This window comes from Ursus maritimus, unplaced genomic scaffold (genome assembly GCF_017311325.1).
Source record: "Ursus maritimus isolate PB19 unplaced genomic scaffold, ASM1731132v1 scaffold_7, whole genome shotgun sequence".
Classification (NCBI taxonomy): Eukaryota; Metazoa; Chordata; class Mammalia; order Carnivora; family Ursidae; genus Ursus; species Ursus maritimus.
Window position 1 is genome coordinate 30,102,604 of NW_024426885.1, and position 26,892 is coordinate 30,129,495.

The 26,892-nt window shown below is 51.6% G+C and overlaps 1 protein-coding gene and 1 long non-coding RNA gene across 2 annotated transcripts in view; one reads left to right on the forward strand and one right to left on the reverse strand.

Annotated features, from left to right (window-relative positions):
• The window catches only part of UBTD1 (ubiquitin domain containing 1), a 52,258-nt gene that overhangs the window by 12,469 nt on the left and 12,897 nt on the right, over window positions 1-26,892 (reverse strand). The window lies entirely within an intron of this gene.
• Window positions 5,098-11,174, forward strand: LOC103673793. Its single transcript, XR_571473.2, has 3 exons — window positions 5,098-5,504; window positions 8,053-8,256; window positions 10,880-11,174. It is a non-coding gene; the product is annotated as an uncharacterized LOC103673793 (long non-coding RNA).

A 26,892-nucleotide genomic window follows, 5' to 3' on the forward strand; every position in this document is an offset into this window, starting at 1 on the left:
TGACACGCACACAGATGCCTGACATCTCTGAGATCTGGAACCCCATCTTTTTAAGGCGCATTCACTTCTCCATGTGGCACAGCTCAAGACCCACAACATTCTGTTTGCAGATCAGCAGAGAACTCGTCTGAGCACGTTCACTCTCCCGAGCCGGGCTCAGACCTTGCATGCAGCTGTGCCTGACTCACTCTTCCCCCTTCCTCCTCTACAGCCCATGAATCACCAGCCCTGTCAGGCCAGTGTCCTCCCTGGTTTCCTTCCCGAGCACTGCCTGGTCGCAACCTCCATCCCTCAGGATGCAGGAAGCCAGCCCTCTTCCCACCAGGCCCCACGGGCTCCTCTCCCCTGACCCCGTGGCATGTGAGCACCCCATACCAGCTGAGTCACACGCTGCCTCCCGGGCATGTTCCCGTGCTCAGTGCTGCCCCTGCAGCTCGACCGTCAGTTGCTGGAGGGCAGGCTCTGGAGGGGCAATGCAGCGCGGTGCAGCGCCGTATCTGGAAAACACGGTTGCCTGGAACCCCCCCCCCCCCCCCGGGACTCTGATTTGACTGCCCTGGGGTATGGCTTGAGCATCAGAGGGGTTTTAAAGCTCTCCCTGTGATTCTGATTTATGGACGGGGCTGAAAAGCACTGATCTGGAACCAGGTTGCCCAGCCTGGCTGGCTACTCCTGTTGTTTCATTAGGCCTCTGAGAGGGCCTGGCAGGGGGGTGCTCAGGGAGAACCCCAGGCCTGCCTAAGGCTGACCATCTGGACAGTCCTTCCAAGGCTTGGAGCCAGACTGGTCATAAGGCAAAAAGTGGATAGCTCAGGGGACCCTGCGCCTGGGGAAACCCAGCTGCACTGTCCAGAGGATATGGCCCAAGCCCTTGCTTGCAGAAGGGACAGGGTAAGCCAAAACAAGAGGCTTTGCAGTCAGACAGCTTGGACTAGCTATCTCACTCTCCTTATTAACCAGGAGGGCCCCTCCCCTCCTGACTCTACTCAGCCCAAAGCCTGGTCTCTCATGCCTGCCTGGCCAGCACCCAGACACCCTCTTCTGTAGACGTAGGACTCTTCCTCCAGGGCTGAGCCACAGACTTCTGGTAGAAAAGTGCAGCTCCAAGGCAAGGGGGGCAGTGGGAGAGCAGAAGGAGGGAGGTCCTATTTCCTAAGAAAATCTCCCACCCCTTCCCCAGCTGCTCTGGGCAAGAAGAAAGGAAAAATCTGACTCATCAGTGCTGTGTGACTCACAGGCCGACAAAACTTACTTGCCAGACTGGCAGGGAGGAGAGCTTGCTGCTCCCACCACAACCAGGGGCCATGGGCAGGTAAGCCCATCCCTCCATCCCTGCTCACCACCAGCTCCAGGCCTGGGTGGCTGGCCTGGCAGGAGTGCCTTGCTCAGCTTGGTGCCCCGACAGTCACACCCTCCCGTGGTTGGTTTAGTAACTTACTACAGCAAGGGGAAGGGCTGGGAAGAGTAGAGAACTCAGGTTTGGAACACAGAGAGGTGACTTTGGAACCAGAGAGGACCTGGGTCTGACCCTTAACTCTATGCCCTCATAGATGGGAGCCTCTTGACCTCAGTTTCCACATCCATAAAATGGGAGCAGTAAGTCTTGAAGGACTATTGAGGATTAAACAAGACATTATATGTAATCTCCTAGTACTGTGTGAGGCACAAAGTAGGAGCTCAAAAGTGGTAGTGATTATTACTAGGTGTATAACTGTTACATTTAGGATTATAAGAAGGTTTTTTTTGTTTTTTTTTTACATCATTTCACTTAATCTTTACAACAACCTTGTATGGCAAATATTACTACTCTCATTTTCCAGATGAGAGACTGAGGTTCAGGGACCCTGGGGCCAGGCAAGAATCCAGGGAGTGGTTTCAGATCCTCATTCCCAGCACGGTGGTTGTCTTGGACCCTGTCCTGCATGCCACCTCCCCAGGGCAATGAGAAGGACCCCACGGCTGTGGCAACACGCACACAGTCGACAGGCACAGAAGCAGCTCTGCCTCCGGCCCAGGTGGGAAGGCCTGGCCGGTGACACTACTGACCAGGTCTGCATCTAGTGTGGCATTGCTACCAGTCCTGCACTGCCTCCCACCCAGCCTGGCTTGACTCTAGCCCATGTGGTGCGTCCGGAAATTCACTCACTACTGTCTGCGTGCACGTCAGCCTCCACCCCAGGCTGTGAGCTCCTCCAGGCAGCACCTGGTCTTGTCAGTGCTGGCATCGGAACGCCCGGCCCCTAGCCTAGAGCCGGAGAAGCAGCCGTCGGGCTGCCAACAGCCTCAGGTTCCAGAGCTGAGATGCGAGGCCACTTACTTGCAGGACTTGGGCATGTTATTTACCTCTGAGAAGCTGTCTCCTCCTCTGGAAAATGGGGATAATAACAGTCACTGCCTTACAGTTACGATGAGAACTATGGTAATAACTATGGTAATAAGCAGTTATAACTACGGTAATAACAATCATGGCTAATATTTATTAAGTTCTTATGCCAGACACTGTTCTAAGCTCCTCCTACGAATCAAATCGTCTAGCCCAAAGGTCACACAGCTAGATGGCAAGCTGGTTCTGAACTCCCCCCCCCAAGATACCACCTCTCCTGAGTGTCAAGTGCCTGGTATGCCCTAAGTGCTCAGAACTTAGAAGCTAGTCTAGCAGATGCTTAGGAAGCATTTCTAAGATGAATCAGTGAATGACCCTCTTTTGGTCTAATTTCATTCCCATCCACAAGCATTTATTATTGAGTCCTAAACTGCATACAGACGGACTTATCTGAAGTTCTGTGAAGTATAAAGTTAAAAAAGCGCAAATTAAAAAAAAAAAAAGCAAGGCTTCCTCACCCTTCTACAGGAGGGTAACAGGATCCAGATTGATGGAGCAAGAGCCAGTGATCCCAACCCTGAAGTTCCATGCCCCTCCCCTGTCCTCAGAGAAGGTTCCAGATGGGAGGCGCCAGCCCCCTCAGGAGAAGAGGGGGAGGAAATGGCCAAAGGTGCTGGCTGTGCCTGGCCTTCTGGGGTGCCGCTGAGGGCGGTCGTGTGAAAGGGCCTCAGGGCTGCCCGGGAACCTCATCCACGGCTGTTAATGTTGGCAACGCCCAAGAGGTGCTGGATCGGAGGGCAGGGAGCTCACGGTGGTTGAGTGGCCTCTAGGAGCCAGCCCTGGCATCCGTATGGGGAGCAGGGAGAGGCAGGGCTCCCGAACTAAACAAGGAGAGGGTCTCCTCAGCCAGCTGCAGGGGAGCTCTTTTCTAAAGAGCAAAACCCCCGTTTCAAAGAAAATAGTGGATGGCTTTCAGAGAAGCCCACTTACAATGTGAGGCAGATAAAGCGGATCTGCTGTGGGGGGCAGGGGGTAACACCCACATGCCCTCGCCTCCCGGCACCTGCCTGATAGCTCCACCAAACCCCAGGCTCCCAGCTGACCAGCCCCCTAGGCCTCTCAGGGACAGGTGCCCTTCACCTCCAGGGCAGCTCTCTCCATGCGGCTGTGAAGGTTGCATAGCTCAGCCCCTGTGACCTGGGACAGCGCCTCACCGGGGCCCCTATCTGTAAAATGAGCAGGCTCGACTAAGGGCTTCAGGACGCCTTCTCCGCTAAGACTCGATTCAAATCCGCCCTACGGAAAGGCCTGTGTGGGGCTCCTGAGGGGCACAAAGACAGCTAAGGCAAGACTCTTGCCCTCCGAAAACTCACAGCCCCTGCAGAAAACTGCAAGGCAAACCACATGTGTGATAACGTAAGCACACAAGCACTCGAATGCATGCGCACGCACACACGCACACAAGACCACAAGATTCTTTGCACAAAATGCTGCAAGAGTCGGAGGGGAGACTCTCAAAAACTCATGGGGAGCCCATGGAAACTGCACGGTCTCTCCCAGTCGTCTACCAGTGCTGGACACGCAGATGAGCATGACAAGTCCCTGACCAGACGGGCTCAAATGATGCCCAGAGCTCCACTTTGTTTTTTCTGATACATTATGTTCATGCTCCCTGTTTTGAAAACACTTGAATGCATAATTTAGGAAACCCTTATAACGTGTTACTCTGTGGCACATTAAAAAAAATAAACAAATGCATAATAAATAAGTGATACATGCAAATTCTGTTCAAAGAACACCCCCCACCCACACCCAAGCAGGCAAACTGCTGCACGCTAGAGCAGATGTATGTGGAAAGCATATTGGGAGCCCACACCCGGACCGACCCGGCCTCTTATGCATCTGCCAAGGGGGTGGGCGGGAGCCAGGCTACATCCTCTCTGCTCTGACCATGTGTGACAAGGACTCTGGAAATAAGCAGGCTCCAGCTGGCTGAGGGCTGGCTGGGAGCAAGCCTCACCCTCACTGCCGCATTTCTGACTTCCCACCTCCGCCCTCCGCGTACAGTGAACTGCCCCACCCCGGCCTCCGCTGCTGCTGGAGGAGGCAGCTTCCAAGCTCTGGGCCTCAGTTTCCCTCAGGGATAACGGCGGCGGCAGGGGACGTGAAGCATCCCCGATGGAGGGTCCAGATACAAGAAGACCAGTCATGCAGAGCCTCCGGGCTGTCTGTGGAGTCTTCTGCCCCGGTTCTCTCTCTCTCCTGCCCCTGATGCTGATGGGTTTGGCCTGGGAGTAGCCCTGTTGGACCGCACCCAAGTACACAGGACCCTGCCACGCCACCCCCAAGGTAACCCAATTCTTCCCGGTCAAATGACAGCTGCAGGTGGGAGGGAGGGAGCCCAAGTCGGGAAGGGCAATGATAACTGGCTCGCAGGGCGGTGAGGCCCAGACAAAAGGGTCATGGCCCAGATTCATTTCAACACAATTCCTGAGCACCTGCTGTGTTCAAGATCCTGCCTGGCACTCAAGGCACCTGAGAAAATGAGGGTGACACTTTAATTACCTTAAGCATGTCTCAAGGTTTAAACAGCACCTCCTCAGAGAGGCCCTCCCTGATGACCTAAAGTGGGCTCCCCTATTCCCCATCGCAGCCGCCTCTCTCCTAAGTAGTGTCTATCCCAATTCTGCCACGGTTTGTCTACTCATTGCTCTGTCTCCCCACTAGTACGTCAGCTGCTCAAAGGCAGGGCCCTGGTCCCTCCCCCATAGCAGCACGTCATACAGAGCAGGTCCTCAGTGCTGGGTGAGTGAATGAATGCATGAACGGATGAATGACTATACTACCAGACATGCAGGAAAGGATGTAAACAACGATTCAGCAGTCTGTGGGGAAGCGAAGAAGGGATCGGGCACATCTCTGAGGCTCCATGGAGGAGATAAAACAAACACTGTGAGCTTGGCCTGCAAAGAGGGTGAGGGAGGAGGAGTTCCATGGGGAAGGTACAGAAACAGCAGAGACCTAGAGCTACAGGGCAGCAGGACGGGCTGAGGCCCAGTGAGTCCGCCTGGACCCTGGTGGGTGCCCTGCTCCCCGCCCCACTGGCCTCTAACCACTGGCTTCCACTCTTCCTTGACAAAGACAGGACTACATAAACATCTGAGCACAACTCTGCAGCGTGGTGAGCAGGGGTCTTTTATTTATTTTTTTTTTTTACGATTTTATTTATTTATTTGACACAGAGAGACAGCGAGAGAGGGAACACAAGCAGGGGGAGGGGCAGAGGGAGAAGCAGGCTTCCTGCCGAGCAGGGAGCCCGATTTGGGACTAGATCCCAGGACCCTGGGATCACGACCCGAGCCGAAGGCAGACGCTTAATGACTGAGCCACCCAGGGCCGAGCAGGGGTCATTTCTAAAGCAAACGCAACCTGCGGCACCCATTGGACTACCTGCTCTCTTCTTTTCTAGTTTCCTTCGCCCCTGGCTGACTGGCTCTGGTTCTGAACATCTGTGCCAAAACTAAGCGCCATCCCCCACCAGGCGACTGAAGGGCAACTCCTGATCTTGTCATGACAGAGACGTTTTATTACGCCTCCTGCCCATCCCAGGTCTCAAAAGAATTTCTAATGACATTTAGATTATATTTTTTAAAATGGAAATGCGAAGACATATCTGTCAATTTAAGCCTCTGGTCAGCCTATAAAAACCAGAGGTCCACACTGAGCTGACAGAATGCCAGAAAAGGTGTTCTGCTCAACCTGGAAGAATACGATGTCTCTGTGACTCAGTTTCTCAAGGCCAAGGGATGGGGCAAGAACAGGGGTAAGAGATAATGGCCAGAGGGAAAACCCAGGATTCCCCAATCCGTAGATTCAGGTGATATTTCCTATACTGCACAGTCCTCCTCAAGGGAAGAAGAGCCTGGTGGTGGCAGAGGAGGGGGGCAGGTCCATTCTGGCCAACTGAGGCTTTCCATACAGCATTTTAGATGCTGACTTGGTGTGACTTGGTGGGGGCGGAGGGGGGCGGCTGTCAAGGAGGACTGCGAGCTTAACACCACTTCCGTTCCGGGCAGAAGTCTAAGTCTAGAGAAACTGCCAGGGGTCAGATGGTGGCCCCTAGACCTAGAGGCTGTGTGCTTCCCAGGAAAACCTGCAGCTAGAAATGAGCCCAAATGTATACAGACAGCACTAGCATCTGCAAAGGAAAAATCTGGGGAAATGCACACCAGTCTTTCCACTTGGGGTGGGCTGATGGGTGTTTTACTTTTGAGGGTGTGTATCTGTGTCCGGTGTTCTCGCTGAGCACGTCTGCCACAGACATCTTTGCAGTGTTTTTGCCACAAACGGTTTTACCACATAACTAACTGGCTGTAAGGCCATTCTGGCATACGAGATAAAATAATGAAAAATAAAAGAGGGGCATTAAAAAGGACGTAATGAAACATGAAAAAAAATTAATAAAATTGCCATCAGGCAATTTTGCTGTAAAAGATAAAGTCATCAAAAGTTTTAAAAAGGGACATTCATTAAAAAGGACATAATGGAACATGAAAAACGAATAACAAAATTAAGAAGACTTTACTGCGAAATGCAAAATATTATCATACGTTTAAAATGTGTGTAGATTCATGGCAACACTGTGCAAATAACTGATTTTGTATTATGGGTTGTACCTAAGCACTTCTCTTCCAAGTCTTTTGTTCATAGTAGTTCGCTTTTCTTGTTTTCACTCCAGTCTCTTCCTTCATTAAGAGAGGGATCAACGTCCAAATACAGTTGACCCTTGAACAAAATGGGTTTGAACTGCACAGGTCCACTTATATGCAGGGTTTTTTCCTGATATATACAGCACAGTATTGTAAAAGGATTTTCTCTTTCTTATGATTTTCTTTTTTTTTTAAGTTCTTATTTTAGTTTTTTGAAGATTTTATTTATTTGGGAGAGTGAGAGAGAGAGAGAGAGCAGGAGCAGAGAGAGAGGGAGAAGCAGACTCCCCACTAAACAAGGAGCCTGATGTGGTACTTGATGCCAGGACCCTGGGACCACAACCAGAGCCGAAGGCAGACGGTTAGACGCTTATCCAACTGAGCCACCCAGGCACCCCTAAGTTCTTTTATTTATTTATTTATTTAGACTTCATTCATTTATTTGACAGAGAGAGAGGCAGCCAGCGAGAGAGGGAACACAAGCAGGGGGAGTAGGAGAGGAAGAAGCAGGCTCCCAGCAGAGGAGCCTGATGTGGGACTCGATCCCATAACGCTGGGATCACGCCCTGAGCCGAAGGCAGACGCTTAATGACTGAGCCACCCAGGCGCCCCCTAAATTCTTATTTTAATTCCAGTTAGTGAACAGACAGTGTTACATTAGTTTCAGGTGTACAATATAATGATTCAACACCTCCACATATCACACTGTGCTCTTCCTCATGACTTTCTTAACACTGTCTTTTCTCTAACTTATTTTATTGTAAGAACACGGTATATAATAGACAAAATATGTGTTAATCAACTATTTATATTGTCAGTAAAGTTTCTGGTGAACAGCAGCTATGATTAGTAGTTAAGTTTTGGGGGAGTCAAGAGTTATGTGCGGATTATTGACTGTGCAGAGGGTCAGCACCCCCAAGCCCCACATCGTTCCAGGGTTAACCATGTAGGATGCATATTTGTAACAGAGCTTTGTATTGTGTTGTGAAACCCTTCCACACTGTTGTTTGTTCCTGGCAGATTGTCCCACGTCTGCTGATAGACGTTCCAAAGTTCCATGGGAAACGTGGAAGAAACGCGAATGCCGTAAGGCTAATGCGTTTGTAACTGAGCCTCGGGCGCTGGAACTGGTGCGCTCCCATGTCCTGGGTCGTCTGGCGTGCAGTCTGACTCCACACTCTAGTCCACACTTCCAGCGAGGTTTATCACCGTACTTTCTAGCAGGTCTGTAAACCGAGTTGTCATCATCCACTATTTTAAGACCCCACCTCGTCTACTTGTCACTGCATAGACCACTAGGAGCGCTAGCTGAGGTTTACATAAGAATGAGAGTTTTATCAATGGAGAAATGACAACTAGCTTCAATAGATTAACTCTGCGGAAGGCAGCCGATTCATCAATGAATAAAGGAGACTGTCAACCAGTTATTTTATCTTTCATGGCAAAACTGCCTTATAGTCCATCAGTTATATGATGACAATGTTTGCTCTGAAAATGCTCACAACAAAGAGGTCTATGGAAAACTATCTAGAACCATGGATTTGCGTGTATACCGACTTTTTTAAAAAAGTGTGTGTGTGTGTGTGTTCCTTAAGCTTTGCTTCCATGTGGTTTGGTGGAAAACTTTATGAGCCTTACGGGGAAAGGCAATAAAAGATCCTTGTCATGACAAGGCTGAAATGGCTCAGCCAGGACTGTGGGTGCCTTCTACCCACAAGGCACCTCTAAAGAAAGACTCTTTCTAGCCGTCCTGGATCCCATAAAGCTTCCATGTAAGCCACTTTGAATGAGTTGTACCACAAATAAGCTATAAGAGCAGGGCTGGGCCTTACCCATCTCAGGAGCCCCAGGGCTCAAGTCAGTGCCTGACACACAATAGGTGCTCAATAAGGGCTGAGACACCCACCAGGGAATGGATTACATGGGGGAATGGATCACAGGTGGGGTGACGAGAGCTCAGGTGTCCTGGGAAGAGGTGGGTGTGAGAATGGAAAAGGGAGGCAACGGAAGGAACATGCCAGGCAGAAAACAGCAGACTTCCTGGTAGAGCCGTCCTTAGGCCCGTCTCAGGGGAAGGCAAGCAGCTGGGGGGCCAGGGAAGGTCGCAGCTGGCTCTGCCTGCAGGGTTTCCCAGAGTAGAAGGCTGCAGGCCTACCCCATCCGGGACAGCCTAGCCATGGCCCATATCACCTGCCCTTCCTGAGACCAGTCTGACCAGGGCTTAAGATCTGTGTCAAGCAAGCGCTGAGTCAGGTGTGTGTGGGGGGGACGGGACTGGCAGGGGGCAGGGAAGACAGGTCAGGCCTCATTCTCTCAGGTGTGCTCCACCAGAGAGGCCAGGCGGAACCAGCCTCCTCACCCTCCTCACCCTCCACCCCTACTCCCAGGGCTTGAGAGAAAGGCAGACTCCCAAGGTGCCAAAACCCAGGAGAAAGCAAGGCCCTGGGAAGGCTCCCTTGCAGACAGGAGACAGCTGATAAATGTGTTAGGAGGAGACCCTGTTTCACCCCAAACTCCCCTGCCCCTGCCATGGATCCATGCAGACAGGCTCTGGCTAGGGTGGGGAGGCAGAGGCGGCCGACCTGGGACAGCAGGAGTTATCTGTTTTCAGCACAACCACCAAAGGGACAGGGAGGGAGCCCCGTGGGCTCAGCTCCAGCTGCTGGAAAAGGCATCCTCTCAGTTTCAACTCAGCTGGAGGTCAAGAACTGCTGAGGCTGGCAGCCCAGCCAGGGATGCTGTTTGCTTGTGAGTGAGCATCCGGTCGCCGTGGCGACCCAGGGCAGCACCAGCCAGGAGCCAGCCACAAGGCCAGGAGCAGAGCCCTCCCTGCTCTAGCACTGGCCTTGACCTTTCCAGCTGGGAAAGCTGATGCAAAACAGTCCACTGCCTTCCCGGGACGTGACCATGGCCTGTGTAGACAGCAAAGATGCACAAGCCTCTGTCCTGTCCTTGGGAGGGCCCAGGACATGCTCAGAAAGACCAAATCAGAAAGTGATGAAGGCCACAAGAGGCACGAACAAGGACTAACAGGGCTTTAAAGGAGAAAGAACTCACCTTGACAGGGAGCATAAAGGGAAAAAGATGCATAAAAGCTTCTGGGGAAGAGATGGCATGAAACAAGGAAGCAAACACATATCCTCCTGTGGCCAGCTCCAACTCCACAAATGAAGAGCCCCTTGGTTTGGGGTGCTCGCTCAGGCTAGCTGCTTTCCCTGATCCAGTCAGTCCCCTGCTACCTTGCTCCCCCCCAACCCTCAGCGTCCCACTTGGCTGCTCAGCCCCACCTCTTGCCTGCCAGGTGGCTGACCACCCAGCCGCCGGTATTACAATGCCCCTTCTGGCCTTGTCCCCACCTCAGCTCAGCTTTTCTGTTCTGGACTCATCTGGATATTCCCTTGCGGTGGCAAATCCTTACCAAAATCCCATCACATTCCTCACCTGGGGGCCTGGAACCACAAGGCAGTCTGCTTCAGGCCTGGAACAGTTCACGGTAGTTTCCAAGGTCCCCGGTCACTGGACAGTTTCTTGGAACACAACACTGGGTGTGCAGAAAGGGCCAAAGGGTCGGGTTCTGGACCTGGTGCCAAATCGGCCCCAGGAGCTGGCTGAAGGCTGCAGCCCAGGGACTGGCCCTAGGACCCACAACTCCACACAGTCAGGGCTTCCCTGTTCCAACTGCCCTTCTTCTCATTTTTTATGTGGTTTAAAAGGTGACATATGCCAAGTGGGGGGCGGAGTACATAATAGAAACATAAGAAGAAAAAGATGTAAGTCTCCCAAATCCTATCACCCAACAAAAACCGGCAATAACATGTCAAGAGATTTTCATTCCGTTTTTCTCAAGGTGCACACACATTGCTGGGACCACAGAGAGTGTACACTCCACACCGTGACCATTCGAGTATCTTTGATCCTATTTTTATTTTCATCTGACTCCAGCCGCCATTCCAGTGGTTTGCAACCCTTGCTGCTCATCAGATTTACCTGTGGAAGTTCCGTGAAAATGCAGATGTCCAGGTTCCACCCCTGGAGAGCAATTCAGAAAATAAAGGAAATCCAGAATACATAAGACACTTCAAAAAATCCTGCTGCTTTTGTTTCATATAGAAACATTCAATAAATATTCATTGAGCACTCACTGTTTGCTGGGCACTGTACAGGATATGTTTCTTCCTCACAGAAAGCTACGTCATTCACTCGTTCATTCATTCATTCATTCATTCAAGAAACATGAGTGGAGCTTCTCCTACGCACCAGACCCCAACATGGGGAACAGGGACACAAAGTCAATGAGACAGGCTCTCAAGGTCAGAGCTACTAAGAGAGAGAGAGAGAGATGTAAGGAGATAAGAGAAACCAATGCCCAAATGCAAGGGCTGCACTCTACACAGAACGGTGGGGACACAGGAGATGGGTCTCACCCAGCCTGTGGCAGGTCCTAAAGTCGGCTCTGAATCGAAGGTACAAGCAGGGTCGAGCCAGGCGGAGGAAACAATATTAGCAAGGCCTCCAGGGCGAGCATGGTCTGAGAATCACAAACAGTGCCATCAGAATGCACCATGCAAGATGGGACGTGGACAGGTCACAGAGGGCCTTTAGGCCAGTGAAACAGTGTGGATATTACTCTGTAAGAGATGAGAGGCCTGTAAAAAGGTGAAGCGGAAGTTGTGACAGCTGACTCTGGAATGCGTGCATCGGGTGGGTCTCAGGGGCCTAGACTGGAGGCAAGAGGGCCACTTAGGAGGGTGCTACATTAGCAGAGGAGAGAAAAGAAGGACCTGCACTTGGACTTTGTTGAGTGTCTCTTACGTAGCAGGCAGAGTTTAGCGGGCATGGAGACGAGCGATGGATTTGAGAGGTACTTGAGTTACATATTTAGATTATTTCTATTTTTTCACACTAGGATGAAAGTCTGCATACATACAGCTTTGCACGTACTTCAGCTCATTTCCCTATGAGAAAGTCCTTGTGGTAGAATTTCTAGGTCAAAGGTAGGGATATTTTTAAGGTTCTTGGTGCCCTTTGCCAAACTGCTTTCCAGAAAGACCATATCAATTTTCAACTCCTCCAGCAGTGCACAACAGTGCTTGTTAGACCCTCTCTGGTCCCCAAAAAGAAAGGCAGAGGTCAGCTCACATCCACCCCATTGCTACATACTAAATCTTCTGCTTGGCCCAAACAAAATGACTATGTCCAGGAACAGACTTCACGACTGCACGAACAGGGCATCGGGCTGAAGGGTATGTTGCTCGGGAGCTGGGCGAGGGCCAGGAAGGGGGCACTCTCTCCTTGCTCCAACCTAACTTCCTGCCATTGCCAGTAACTTTCTCAGCAGAGATCATGTCATTCCCCTGCTCAAGAACTTTCCATAGCTCCCCACTGCCTACAAAACAAAAGCCAAACGCCTTAGTGTGGAAATCAAGGTTTCCCAAAAATAGGATCTGCAATACACATTTCTATTTACTCATTTATTTATTCAACAAATATTTGAGTACCTGCTGTTTACCAGGCTCTGTACAAAAAGTCCTTGCTCTCATGGAGCTTACACTCCAGCGGGAGAGACAAATGATTCACAGGTCAATAAAGATACACCAGGTGCTTATTTATTTATTTATTTATTTGAGAGAGTGCGAGCAAGGGAGTGCACTCGAGTTGGGGGGAAGGGCAGAGGGAGAGAGAGAATCCTGAAGCAGGCTCTCTGCTGAGTGCGGAGCCAGGATGTGGGGCTTGATCCCAGGACCCTGAAGACCATGACCTGAGTCAAAATCGACAGCCGCTCTTGAACCAACTGAGCCACCCAGGCACCCCTACATCAAGTATTTATATGTGTATACTAAATAAAGCCAGAAAATAAAGTCCCGAGGAACATACAATTGTAGGAAAGGTGGCCAAGGAATGCAGGTGCAAGAGACAGGTGCAGAGGCCAGGTTGGAGTGAGGAGTGAGCCGTGTAGATCTCTCCCAGTATGCTCAGATCACCCCAGAGCCATCAACTTTGTATGAACTTCTAAGTCCCCACGCCTTTGCTTTTGGTCTTCTTTCCTGAAGATTCCCCTCTTGTTGAAGGGGAAACCCTTCTGTGCCCAGCTCAAACGTTACCTCTTCCGTGAAGCCCTCCTGACTCCACAAACCAAACCTGCTCCCAGCACTCCACTTCTGTCTCCTAGTCTGCATACCTGCAAACATCTCAAGGCACGGGTGGCCTGTTAGCTCTCCATCTGCCATGCCTCACATACAAGAATGAGGACTCTATGTTGGCACTTAGAGACAGTCTGGTCTTCATGCTTGCCCCCTCCAGACCACACTGAGCTGCTCAAAGGCGGGAACTGCCTCACTCAGCTTCTGGTGCCCCCAGTTTGTATAGCCTAGAGCCTGGTGTACAGATGTTTGCCAAAGAGGGAAGCATGTGTGCAGTTATCAAAGAGAGAGGACACTGTTACTTGCAGAGAAACAGTCTTGTCTCAGCACATGCAAATGAAAATACTCTCCACCTTTGCAGTGAGACTTTTTAGTTGTCTACCCAAACCCATTCTCTCCTCCGCCTTGGCAAGTGGAGCCAGCCGGACTACGTTTCCCAGTCTCCCTTGCAGTCAGGGTGGCCATGTGATTACATTCCTGCCAAAAGAATGTGAGCTGTAGGGACAGGAGCCAAGCCCTAAAGGACCTGGGCCCAAATACAGCGGGCACGCCTCCTCCACCTTCTCTTTTCCCTTCTGCTGGTCGGATCCCGAGTGTGCTGGCAACCCAGCTTCAACCATGCAATGTCCTGTGATGGACTGAAAACACAAAGGGACTGGGTACCGGAACCACCACAAGCAGCAGAGCAGCCCCTCACACGGTCTGTTCAGGTCAGGGATGTCAGGGCCATTACGTGTGTCAGAAAAATCCATTCTCATTCTTTAAGCCACTGCATAATTAGGTCCCTTTTCACAGCAATATACAGCCTTACATTACTGAATGCACTCCTGCACAGCAATGGGACATAAGTCTGCACTGTCCTCAAACACTTTTCTCAGTGCCTACCAGGGAATCGGGAGTGCTGACTCCCAGCCAACCCACTACGATCCAGCAGGGTTAGGAGAGGAGGCAAGATGAAGCCATTGTACAAAGCAGGGCAAAAGTTAAACAAGGAACATGCCAGAATCCACAGACGGGTAGAAGAGCCTGTAACGAGAGCAGGAAAAGGCAGCAGCAGAGCCCTTGAGAGGGACATGAAAGACAAAGCTGGTCCTCAACGTCTGAAAGCCTGACTTCTCAGGTTCCCTGTTCCTCCCTCTCCCTCTGCCCTTCCCCCTGCTTGTGCTCTCTCCCTCTCTGTGTCAAATAAACAAATAAAATCTTAAAAAAAATAATAATAAAAGGCTGACTCCTGTAGGTAAGAAAGGGTTAAAGGGATGTAAAACCAAATGCACACACATGCCTGTTTTAGACCCTCTGTGGGTTTCCTCACACTCACCGTGCTGGCTGCCACAGGGAGGAAGAAGAGAATGAATGAGAGAAATGGGGAAGGACGTGGCCCAGGAGGTGGGGGCATCATCTCACCGACACCACCTCCCATGAAGAAACCAAGGAACCAGGGAAGCTTGAGGGCCCCCACAGATCAACAGTCCTGCCATAATTCTGGGGCTGCTACACCCAGCACCACCTCTCCTTCACTCCACTTCTGGATACACACCAAGTCACACCCAACCAGAAGGTATGAGGGCGGGAGATAGCCACTGCCTTCCCCCAGCCCCCCAGGTCCCCGAATCATCTGCCCAGCCATCCCAGCTCTGCTGGGCTCGACCAGTCCTTGACAGCTCTACCCCACTTCCTACAACCATCACCAGCGAAGAAACAGTGAAGAAGGCAGAGGCCCCGCAGAGGGCCAGCACAGACCAGGGGACGGGCTCAGGCTCGGGAGCCCGGCAGAAGATTCGCACGCTGACCCCACCCATTAACCCCACCCTGTGACTCTAAGCAAGCTTTAGTTCTCAAATCAGGACAACAGATGATGCCACCGCACAGGGCCGCTTCAAGGATAAACGACAGGATGTATGTGGCAGGTACTCCACGAACGCCAGTCTCCTGCTATTACCCCCAGACATCCTCCTTGTTGGCCTGCCACATTGCATAAAATTCCTACCGCTGGACTTGTCCGTCAGGATTAAGGCACTGTCGTGAAATGTCCCTGCGCAGTAACATCTCACCCACTGCAAGGGCCAATTAAATGTTCTGGGCAGGCTAGCAGGCAGGCATCTGGAGGGTCTGTTTGGGGCTCCCATGTTAAAGCTCCCAGGTGCAGGCGGGAGCTGCTCTGAAGCAGCAGGTATGGCTGCCGAGCCCTGAAGGAGAAGATGCTTTAAAGAAAGATGAGGGGGGAAGGCTGCTAAAGCTTCAGATCTGGGAATCTCCAAGTGGGCAGAGCTGGAAGGCAGAACAGCTCAGGGGTGCCTCACAAGAAGAAAAACAGGAAAAGCAGAAAAAGGAAAGAGACAGGGAGGTGAAAGTCCTCTAAAGGAGAATTAGGAAGGAGTCACCGGGGTGGCCCCAGCCCCTGGCAGCAGAGACACTAAGCCGTCATCCCCTGGCCCCCCTCCAGATCCTGCCTCCGAGCTGCTATGTCCCGTTCCTGGCACCATATGGCTCCTGCCTGTCCATCCCCACCCTCACCCTACCAGCCAGGTATGTTCTAAAGAGGAAGAAAGCCAAAAGCTTTGACCTTGCCATTCGGAAAGCGCTCGCAGAATCTTGTTGTAAAACAGGCTTGAGGTCAGGAAAGAGGCAGAATGCATCTAAGCAGTGAAGGACAAGATTGAGCATCTCTGGGGTTGTGTTTCCTGCCTAGCCACACATTTGGGATGACCCAGGCAAGGCCCACACCCTCTCTTTGACATTCACCACACTGTAAGAAGGGTCACCAATGCTTATCGCTGACTCAGATCCCAGGAACAGAAACAGGAAAACTTCACAAAAGGGCAGCAGACCTGCTCCTGCAGGACCGGCAGGTGGGAGACACAAAGGAGGCCCAGCTGGGAGCGTAGACATCCATTGCGAGGGACAGCACGGCAGCACAAGGAACGTGGTCCGGGGAGGGCCAGGCCCATGCAAGGAAGGATTGGCTCCTCGTGAGCGCCATCAAAAGCTAGCCTTGCTCAAGGAAAATCTGGCCGACCCCCTGCAGGGTGCTGAGTGGAGCAACCCCACACTGGGTAGGTGGCCGGACTCTGCCACCTTTCCAGCTCTCCCAGCACTAATGTCCTGCCACGTGTGCTGACTTCGATGGACCGTCCCATGGATGTCCTACAGGGCTTAACGCCAGTCAGTTGTCAGGCCTGCTCCGACCGTTGACAGTCTTCTGTGGTTTACAAAAGGGCTCGCACCCACATCAGCTTACTTGATGTTGGGACAGGGGCTCTAGAACCCTACAGCACCCCACTGCATCCTGGAGCCAGCCGTGTGGCCACGGGAAGTCAGTGAGGCAAAGCAAAAGTCAAAGGACAATCAGTACAGTTTTGCAAACCTCTGTAGCCCCAAGGAGCCCAGAGTAAGCGCACCTATCCCAGTCTGCCCTCTCCTGAAACCCACCCAAGTGCCGGCCTCCAGGCCAGGCTCCAGAGACCTGGCCAGGTGGGGTGTGCAGCCCGTTCCAAAGGGGGCCAGGCAACGCTGCTGCCCAGCTCCTCGTGGAGGTAAGCTGGACCCAGCCCTGTTGCTGGGACTTCAGGGAGAACAAGGAAACAGGATGCAAAAGATCTGGGCCAGGACGATGCAGGAAATGTGGATGGTGCTGTCTGTGCTTGGCTGAGGGTGGACCTCACAGCTCATTCAGAAAAAACCCCTACCAGGCTAGGGCAGGGGAGCTTCGACTTTTGCACCCACCAGATCCCATTGGGGTCAGGGGGTCCTCTAGTAGAAGCTGGGCTCTCCAAGGGCAGCCCCTTCTAGTTTCAGACTGCTCTCCTTTAGGAAGAGAAATCGCCCTTACGGGGAACAAAAAAATGACCTCCCTGGAACTTCTACCGGGGAGTGCCAGCTCTATCTTCTGAATTACATGACAAAAGCTCCAGGCAACACTGTGCAGTAGTTAAAATCTCTCCGCGATTATGAGTTTGGGAGCCAGAGGGACCCATTCCAAATCCCAAGTAGGTGATCTTGGGTGGATCATGTGATCTAAACCCCAGTTCCCTCCTTTATTAAATAGAGATGATACTATTCTCCCCTTTGGGTTACTGTGCAGACTAAATGAGATCAGGTATGTGAAGTCCCCAGCATATACCTGGCACACAGGAGAGTCTCAGTATATGGCAGTAATATCAGGACCACAGTTCTTCAGGGATCACCTTCCTGATCTTCCTATGCCTTGTGTTTTCTTGTTAAGTAGTCCCAGTTCCTCAAGACACGATTTCAAGTTCCCCAAACATCCCTTAGTTGCTCTGCCACTAGGCTGCTGTGGCACAATGGCAGACCCTGCGCACGCGACAGAAAACCTGGGTTAGAATTCAGACAGCCTTCCTGGAGAGATGCTGGAGAGGACTGTTCTGCCTCCAAATTGGGCTGAGCACCTACGATGAGTGAGGCATCATGCTAAGCACTGCAAACTCACCACTCAACAACATATGACCCCTCCCTCCAAAAGCAGAGAGTTTTGCTTACTCCACATATCAGTGGTCCACACACGTCTAGAACTGAACTTGAATGCCACTTCCGCAAGCATGCCCCGCTACCCTCTCTAAGGCGGGCAGAGCTTCCCCTGCCACGAGCAGAGTCTCCCTTTACTAGCCATAATTTCCATGTGAGTCCAGTATCCCTACCTGTGGAATGAAAGGTTGTGTGTCTCAGGAGAGAAGACAAAGAAAATGGTGAAAAGTCCATGATGTTCCAAATTTACAAGATTAGCACAGAATACGGCACAAAGTAGGCACTTGTCTTGGGGAGGCTGAATGGAAGCTGGCAGGACCTGCGCCTCGATCTCTGGCCCAGCTTCCCCAGAACTCCCTCCTAACAGTCCTTCTGTCTTCCTGGGCCACTGCAGAAGGGACACGTACAATGGAAAAGTCAGAGCAGACACTCAACAGGTACAGCCCCGATGAAGCCAGACGATGAGAGTTTGCTGGCCAGCCTAGCAGCTCCAGACTCCAAACGTGGCCTCCCTCTCCTTTCTCCTTACAGGGGGAGGGAAGCGGAGGTGGCCACTTGCTGCTTTCAGTGGCTTCTTTCCTTTCTTGGAAGGCCTCAAGCTCTTTTCTGTCCAATGGCCTTCACACACTCAGTTCCCTTTACTCAGCTTGGGTAAGGACCCGTCTTGGGCTGCACTGCACACATGCGCACCAGGACCAGAGGCCAGTGGAGGCTGAGACCTGGCTTGTGTTCACTCACCAGTGGTGGGTCCTGGTTGGGTTGCCTCTGCCCGGGGCAGGCATCTTTTTCTGATTCACCTAAAGGTGTCACATGGGCCAACCAATAGCTCTGGCTAAGGGTGAAGCCACATGAGACCAACATAGCTACCTCGGTCTCACTCAGCCTTCAGGGACAGCTTAGGTATCTTTTTCAGGGATGTCTTTTTATCCTATATCCCAAAATAATTCATTCTCCCTACCTTATAATTCCCCTCTTCTCTCCTTGATAGCACGTATTACATTTTTATTCTTCGAGCATGATCTATTTGCCCACTACTCTGTGGGCCCCAAGAGCAAGGGCCACATCTGTTTTGTGCAGCTGCATACCCTGGGCCCAGCATGGGGCCTGGCATATAGAAACTCAATGCACATCTGAGCTTTACGGCAGTATGCACTTCAGATTAGAATTGAACTCTCCAGGACCAGGCCTTTACGCATCACCTTCATCTGGCATACGGCAGGAAGTGAGTGGCGAGGCCATTGGGTAGGCCACCCAGAGCCCTAAGAGGGTTTGGTTCAACTAAGACACAACAGGGAGGACGCCCCCATTTAATGTGCACCATCCCGAAAGTCCTCTAGTAAATACCAATAGGACCACAGGACACAGAAAGACAGGGTACTACAGTCTCCTATTGGACGACCGTGTTTCTCAGCCTTTTTAAGCACACTCCCCACACAGACTTCATATACACACCCCTACCTACAACTGTGCCATCTTTCACTTGAGAATTACTATCACGTCAGGCAAAAGTTTGGTCAAACTCCACTTTCAATAGTTTACGCTTTAAAAACAATATATTTCTGATAAACCTAAATGTGATTTTGACACTGAATATGCTTTTTCTAACTTCAAATATACCCTAATCCCCAGAGATTTTGATTCTTTTTCTCTTTCTCTTTCCCATTGACAATTGCCACTCATGGACAAGAATAGAACCCAAAAGGCCTACCGCAAAGAGTAGAAATGTTCTAAGTCAATAAAGAATGTGTAGAAGAGGAACCTTTGGGGCATATTTCTAGCACTCTCAGAATAGAATGGCAACAGGATTGGTGGGAAGACCATCAGATGGAAAGTCGAGAGGTTAGGCTATTTACTTCTAGTTTTGAAGCTCCTTTGTTGGGACAATGTCCAATTAAGATGAGGAAGACATTTTCTCAGATGTAAAATGGGATATTGGTCTGGGGGAGTCCACAGCAAAGAGAAATACTAACACCCCTACCATCTGAAGGTCTTTTCATTGTTCGGGGTATGGAGAAAAGAAAAACAAAGCACAGCTCTGAAAAAGACACCACAAGGCTTCCTTCTATGGACTAGTTATTAGTTGCAACAGGCAACTGGAGGACAGAAGAACCTAAGTGGGGATCCCTGGCCCCGTGGCACCTCTCCTCCTCCAGTCGGAGGCAGACACATCATCCCAGGAAAGAGATGGGCATGGGCGTCAGACCCACATGAATTCTGGTCTTGTTCTGTCACTTACTCGCTGGTAATGTCAGATTTTCCTTAACTGTGAGAGTATGACAATTCAACTCACCTCATCAGGTCAGTATGAAGATTAAATGAGATGACATGTGTAAAATGTTTGGCACAGCATCTGGAAACTGATAACTGAACACAGAATGTATTTATAAATGTCAGCTTTATTATTTGGATTACTATTATTGTTTCCCAGCAGGAATGCAGGCAGCGAGAAGGGCAGTCCAGAGGCACCTGGCAACCCTCTCATTCTTGTTTCCTATTTATTGTCACAAATGATATGACCTCTGTGGTCAAGGACAAGAACAGCTGGGTGGGCCAGCAAAATGCACAGCTGCTGCGTTTTAGGAAAAGTAATACTCCAAGGGGCCTGGGTTGGAACGGAGCTGGCAGCAGAATACAGAGTCTGGCTTGGGGTGGGGGGAGCAGGCGACTCCAGCAGGGGCTCTGCGGGAGAGAAACGACCGGAAATAGCCAAAGGGGCTGGAGGGGGAGGAAGAGAAAGCCTGGGGTGAAAGACCCAAACCAAAGATGGGTGGGCACAGGAAGCTCCCTTCCCCGAGACTAGAAGCTGCAGGTGAGCCAGAAGGAAGCCAGAAAGATCACAGGATGTGGGCAGTAGGGGGAAGCTGGGCCAATTCAGAGGGAGGGGCAGCTGGGAAGAAAGAACCAGGCTGCTGGGCGCTACTGGGTGAAGAAAGGTTGGCACAGAACAGGAAGGCCACAGGCTCTCTCCCGGGTTGACCTCGGGTCCCCTCCTCAAGCTCTCTCTGTTCCCCCAACTCCGCAGGCCCCAGGATTTCAGTCAGTGTTAGGATACTGCCATCAACGACCTTCACCATCTGGGTCCTCTTCCCTAGGCTGGCGGCAAAACAGGATGCAGGTTTCATTTCCCCTTTTCCTGGGAACTCTGAAACAGTGCTCCGTGGATTTCCCTATAGGGAAGAGGCCCAGAAGGCCCACCCAGGGGAGAATTCCCCTTGCAGTTCCACTCTGAAATGTGCATGAGTTAAGCCCGCCCAGAACCATGCCCTTCCCCAACTGCCTCTTTTCTCTCTCTCTCTCAGCTTCAGGCCTGCCCGTCGGGCTCGGACTCTACACACACACACAGCACCCATCAGGGGAATGCTGGAAGTCAGTGGGGGTGAACTCTTCCTAGCCCGAATCAGTCATCCAGGTACCCCCAGACTCAAGTTCCAGAAAGGCTCTGTTCTCAACGCTAACCCTGATTTGGAGTCAGGGAGTCTGGGCTGGCTGTGGGGAGCTCGCATCAGGTCACGTCGTCCCAGGTCCAGGAAGGAAGGCTCCCTGACCCCCCCAGGGGGGGGGGTCACTGTGCAGGCTGTCACACAAGCAGCAATTATCACAAGGCAGCCTGCATCTGCGTGAGCCTTTCCTGAGCACAAAGCATGGTCATGTACATAACCTTTGACCTTCCCTACAACACTAGGAGGGGACTGGGCAGATATTGTTCCCATTTTGAAGATGAGGAAGCTGAGGCAACATGGGCAGGGCCAGAGTTCCTGAGAAGCAGAGCTGGTGAGCCTGGGAGCATTCTCCAGAAGTCTCCTCCTTTACCCTGTGACTTCCCTTTCTGCTTTAAATATCCTCAGTTCTCCCGACCTCGACAACAGCACTCTAGCAGCACTGCTGTGGAAGGCTGGCCAACAATTTCTCCCTCAAAGAGCCGGCCCTCCCCACACCCGTGTTGCCGGGCCTTCCCCAATGCTCCCCGTTCCCTGCCTGCCCCATCTTGCGCCCTCCCTCTGCTTCAGCCAACCTGTCACCCCTGAACTCTCTCTTCAAAGGGGCTTCCGTACCCCTGGCACTTCCACTGCTGACATGCCAGCAGGGCTTCCCCACCTGCCTGAGCACTGCCAGCGTCTTAGCTGGCTTCTGTCTTCTGTCCTGCCCCGGCCCTTCCTTAGCCATCCTCTTCATCCTCTGAGGCCAGAGTAGAGTGCCCTCTCGAGTCCAAGACATCCCTCTGCTCACGCATTCTCAGTGGCTCCCCATCACTTCCACACCCCTGCCCCACAGTTTGGCTCTGAAGGGGCCTTTCAGGCCTGACCTCTTACTGCTTCCTCCCCAAAGCACACACCTGCCCCCAGCCCCTCCCTGCATCTTTGCTTGAGCTTAGGCTGATGTGCCTTCCCAAGCCCCTCCTCTTTTCCATCTTTGCGGCTCCACTCTCCAGTGCCCATAAGCGTCCGCTGACTGCAGGAGACTGTTCCTTAATGCCTGTCCCACCCAAAGTCCTGAAAGGGGCAGCCTCGAATCCTGTGTGATCAGGCCCTGCACCTGTGGCCTGTACCTGGGTGGCCCCGTGACCCAGAGAAGCCAATCCACAGGCTGCCAGAACTCAGCACTGGTGTTCTCAGTCATGGAACAAGCGGATGAGTAAGAGAAGGGTGGCTCTACGGAGAGTAAAGCCAAGAGCAGATGCTCAGATGAAAGCAGAGAGGCCACCAGCCCCCAAAAGACAGAGCCGCCTCCATTCCTGACTGCTCTCCAGCCCCAGCTCCCGTGAGGACAACTGCCTGGCCACTATCCTGCCAGCAAACCCTTTCTCCCTGAGCTAACCTGGAGGGGCCTCTGCTCTGTGTGGAACACTGTCCATACAAGCTCGGGGAGCCCTGTCCCCTCGTGACAGCCCCAACTGGAGGAGCCGTATACTTGGCCACAAGCAGGCTCTGCCAAGGGTCGCCTCTTGGTCTCCTGGATGGCTGGTAGGTGTTCCACCTGTGCCTGGCTCCCCTCCCTGAGACCAGAGCTCCTCACCAAGGCCTGGAAGACCCGCCAGTGTCAGAGCTAGGGATGCAGCTCAGAAGTTCCCCTTTTCTGGAGCTGCCTCGAGTCTACAAGGGGTCAGGAGTGGCCCCTCCCACACAGGTTTTGTCACATGTGACCCCCACTCCCTGGCTGGAGCTGAGTGGACCAAGCTGGGCCAATTGGACATGCTCTCCTGGGAATCTGGACTTGGGGCTGGGATAGCTGAGTCCCTCTGAGTGTGGCTGGAACTACTGCACGAACACTTGCAACTGTATGGGCTGTGGAGAGAGGAAGCCGAAGGAGACATGGAGTCGAGGGGAAAAAGATTCTAATGGGGTTTTTCCAGTTCCTGCTTAAGGCCAGGCAGCAATCCTGCTGTGGGGTCCTGAGCACTGCCCCCCCCCCCGAAACCCTACAATAAATCACCTTTTTTGTTTAAGCTAGATTCCGTTGGTTTCTGTGACTCGCAATCAAGGGGTACTAACACAGCTGGGATCTCCCTTACGCCTCTCCAGGAATACAAAGTAGGTGCTCGACAAACAAACTTGCTGAATGAAGGAAAGCTGGCCCCAGATCCTGGCTTTCTGATTTCTGCCAAAGGCACCTCCGTGTTCTACAAATACTCACATATAAAATGTTAAACTCAGCCCCAGGCAACTTAAATTAAATGCACTTTCCTTGCCTGAAGTGCATCATAACCTCATTTTCATCTCTTCTTCGGGACAAACCAGCACTGAAAGGAAAGGCAGGTGGGAGCAGGCCAGAGAAAACAGCCTATGGCAGCCAGCAAGTCAGACTGCATCCACAAACTCTGTGCTTCCCCATCTGCCCCCCTGGAAACAACTCTCCCCGAGATTTCTGTCCCTACAGCATGCCCCCAGTCTACCCATGATAACCATCAAAATCTCCAAGAGGTCACAAAGTTTGCACCCCTTCCGATGGGTCATTCATGCCATAGACCATCACAAGGCCAGACTCATGAAACCCAAAGCTGGAAGAGACCCCAGAGGGTGGTCCTGCCTAGCAGTTTTCAAACTGTGTGCTCTGCAGGACCCCACGACTTCAGTGGAATCTCATGGGGTCCCAGTCTCCCTGGCGTCAACCAGTGCAGCGCCTATTTGTTATATATACCAAGCTGAGTGCCAAGCGGCAGAGCTGGGAGGGAACTCCGGCCCCTGGACTCTTCCCACTGCCCCTCTGGTAAGGCTGTTCCCTTAAAGGCTCTCAGGCTTGGGGCAGGGCCACAACTCGGTCCTGTGTGGGTGAGCACTGGCCAGGGAACACAGAGGGAGCACTGAAGACACAATGGGATGCCCACTAGCCAGCGCGGAGTCTGAGGTCACCCTGGCTACACGGGCCGAAGGGCAATGCTAAGCAGCCCGAACAGTATGGAGCTGTCCTGATGCTAGTCCTCCGCTATATATAGTTTCTCCCCTGAAATGACCTCACGCAGCAGCAACGCTTTGTGGTGTGGCAAAACTGGCTATGCATCCCCAACTCCAGGGAAGAGAGCTCTGCTGAAAAAACTGGACGGGGAGCAAGCTTTCCAGATAACGCAGGAGAAATTCTTTCCCTTGACCCCCACGAGCAGATGGGAGACTCCTCCCTGATGAAAATGAGTCCCAAGTCTGGGGTGGGGGGAGCCCCTGGTTTATTAGAGGCTTCTGTCCTGCCTGCTCACAGATGGCGGACACCTGAAGCCCGTCATTCATCTGCACCCCATGTGCAGGGACCAGCAGAGGCCTCCTCTGATTTAAACTCCCCGTTCACTATTCAAGACCTTCCCTAACCTTGGGGTACACAGCCCATTTGATTCTGCTCCCTAAAAAAAATACAAAAGCAAGGAAGGATGAACACCAAATGGGAATGGGGACTCTCACAGGGTGCTGGGAGTGCGCAGGAGATTTTCTTCTGTGGGCTTTCTGGTGTTCACACCTTTTACATAAATACAACTTCCACAATAAGGAAAACCATATTACTTGCTTCTCTCCAACCTGCACTCCTTACTCAAATCACTAACCCTCCTGCAACTCTCCTCACTTACCCTTAATAATTGTCCTATCCCATCTCAACTCTAGCTAAAGTATCTACACGTTGCCTTTGTCTCGCTTGTCTACACTGTATGTCTTACTTAAAATCGTACCATATCTTTCTTTGTCTCTGCTCCCTCCAGAGACTGGCCAGAAGCCGTCACGGATGATGAGACATATATTAATAATGTGTACACAGGTATGAAGCAAGATGGAAGAAAGACAAGAGAAATGGAATCAAACTTCCTGGGTATGACACCAGCTCCACTTCTGACTGTGCAGTATAGAACACAGACCAGTGGCTTGACCTCCCTGACCAGTTCCTCCCGCTGAATTCCTTATTGGTGCCAATTCTCTTCTCCTAAAAGGAAAGAAAGATTCTGAACATGTCTGCCAACCCCGCAGCTTTTGAAAAAGGGATCATTTCATCTCTAAAACTGAGAAGTCCCATGGGCACCAGGGTGGCTCAGTCAGTTAAGCATCTGCCTTCAGCTCAAGTCATGATCCCAGGGTCTTGGGATCGAGTCCCACATCTGGCTCCCTGCTCAGTGGGAGCCTGCTTCTCCCTCTGCCCCTCCCCCTGCTCACACTTGTGTGCTCTCTCATTCTCTCTCCCCACTCTCTCTGTGAAATAATTAAATAAAATCTTAAAAATAAATAAATTAATTAATTAAAAAACCTGAGAGGCCCCAGACCCAGCCTATAAAAGAGGTCCCCATCCATCCATACCTAAACTAGCACTGGACTATGGAGAACAGGGCCAGTAGGCTGAAATCTCTCCTTGGACACTTCCTGTGGGCCAGAGTCCCAGGCATAGACAAGTGCCCAAGGGGTGGTGCAGTCAAAAGTGGCAGGCTGAGCACCTCTGCCTAAAGCTGCAGTGAAAATACTTGATGGTCAGCAATACACCAGACATCCAGGCCCTGGATCTTCTATGGGACACATGTCACAGCAGGACAGAGCTAGGCTCAGGTTCAAACAGGAGGGGTCGGCTGCAGATGAAAGGACCCAGTGTAGCTCTCCTTTTGCCCATTGACTCCAAAGACTGACCCATCCTGTTCCTCAGGGAGAGGGCCCAGATAACAGTACCATGCACCATGTTTTTTAAAAAAAATCATTTGGGGCCTTATAAAAAGCCATAGTAGCAGTAAGTTCCCAGCCAAGTAAGGCCTCCCTTCTCCTCAGCAGCCAGTCCTGGGCCAGGCCACAAATAGGAATATCACATCAGACAAGACCTAGGTGAGCTTGGTTCTGTGCACCTGACGTGATAGCAGAGAGGGAAGAAAGACAAAGAGCAAACAGAGACATCAGGGGCATAAACCCCGCTATGCAGAGCATCACCAGCTCCCCGTGAACCCTTGGCACTGTGTGCCATGGATCTGCCCACTACGGTGTGGCCAAGAGGAAACAGGTTTGGAAAAAATGAAACCTAATCACAGAAGCTCCAGTATCATTGAGTCCATCATACCATGAGCTCCTTGAAGAATGGAACCAACTCTTCCTGCTGTGCCTGGCACCTAACCCAGTGCCCAGGACAAGTACTGAATATTTGGAGGCAGTTTCCCATAGTGCTTAAGATATAGGTCCCTGGGATACACTACTAGGATTCAAATAGCAGTTCCTCCACTTTTGTGGGCAAGGGTCTTAATCTCCCTGAGCCTCAGTTTCCTCCTCTGGAAAATGGAATTATGCCTACCTCACAGGGCCGATGTGAAAATGGAAGACGCTGGTGTCAAAGACCTGGTAGGGTATTGAATGCATGCATGGCAGGTTAATAAATGGTACTGATTTCAATGATGATGATAAACGGTACTGATTCAGTGATGTGAGGTCTTGAGAAACGAAAATGCCCGTGCCACGTGACAGTCTATTTTGGAGGAACATGGTGCATTAGCTAAGCAAAAAAATCAATGCCATGTGTGATATCCCATTTTACAGAGGACAGTGTGGTCTGTTTCACAGACATTGCAAGGGGTGGGGGGAAGGGGACAGGGGGGACAAACGCATGAACGTTTGGTTGTCCCATGAAGTGCACTTTTTGGCACATTCAGGGTGTGCAAGAACTGGCAGAAGCAGACTATTTGCTACTCATGGGTGGCAATGACGTCAATAAACCAGCTATACCTGTTTAGGGCCCAGGGAGCCCTTGGCTGAAATTGACAACGAGGCAGGTATTGCATGGAAGGCACACTGAGCTGGGAATC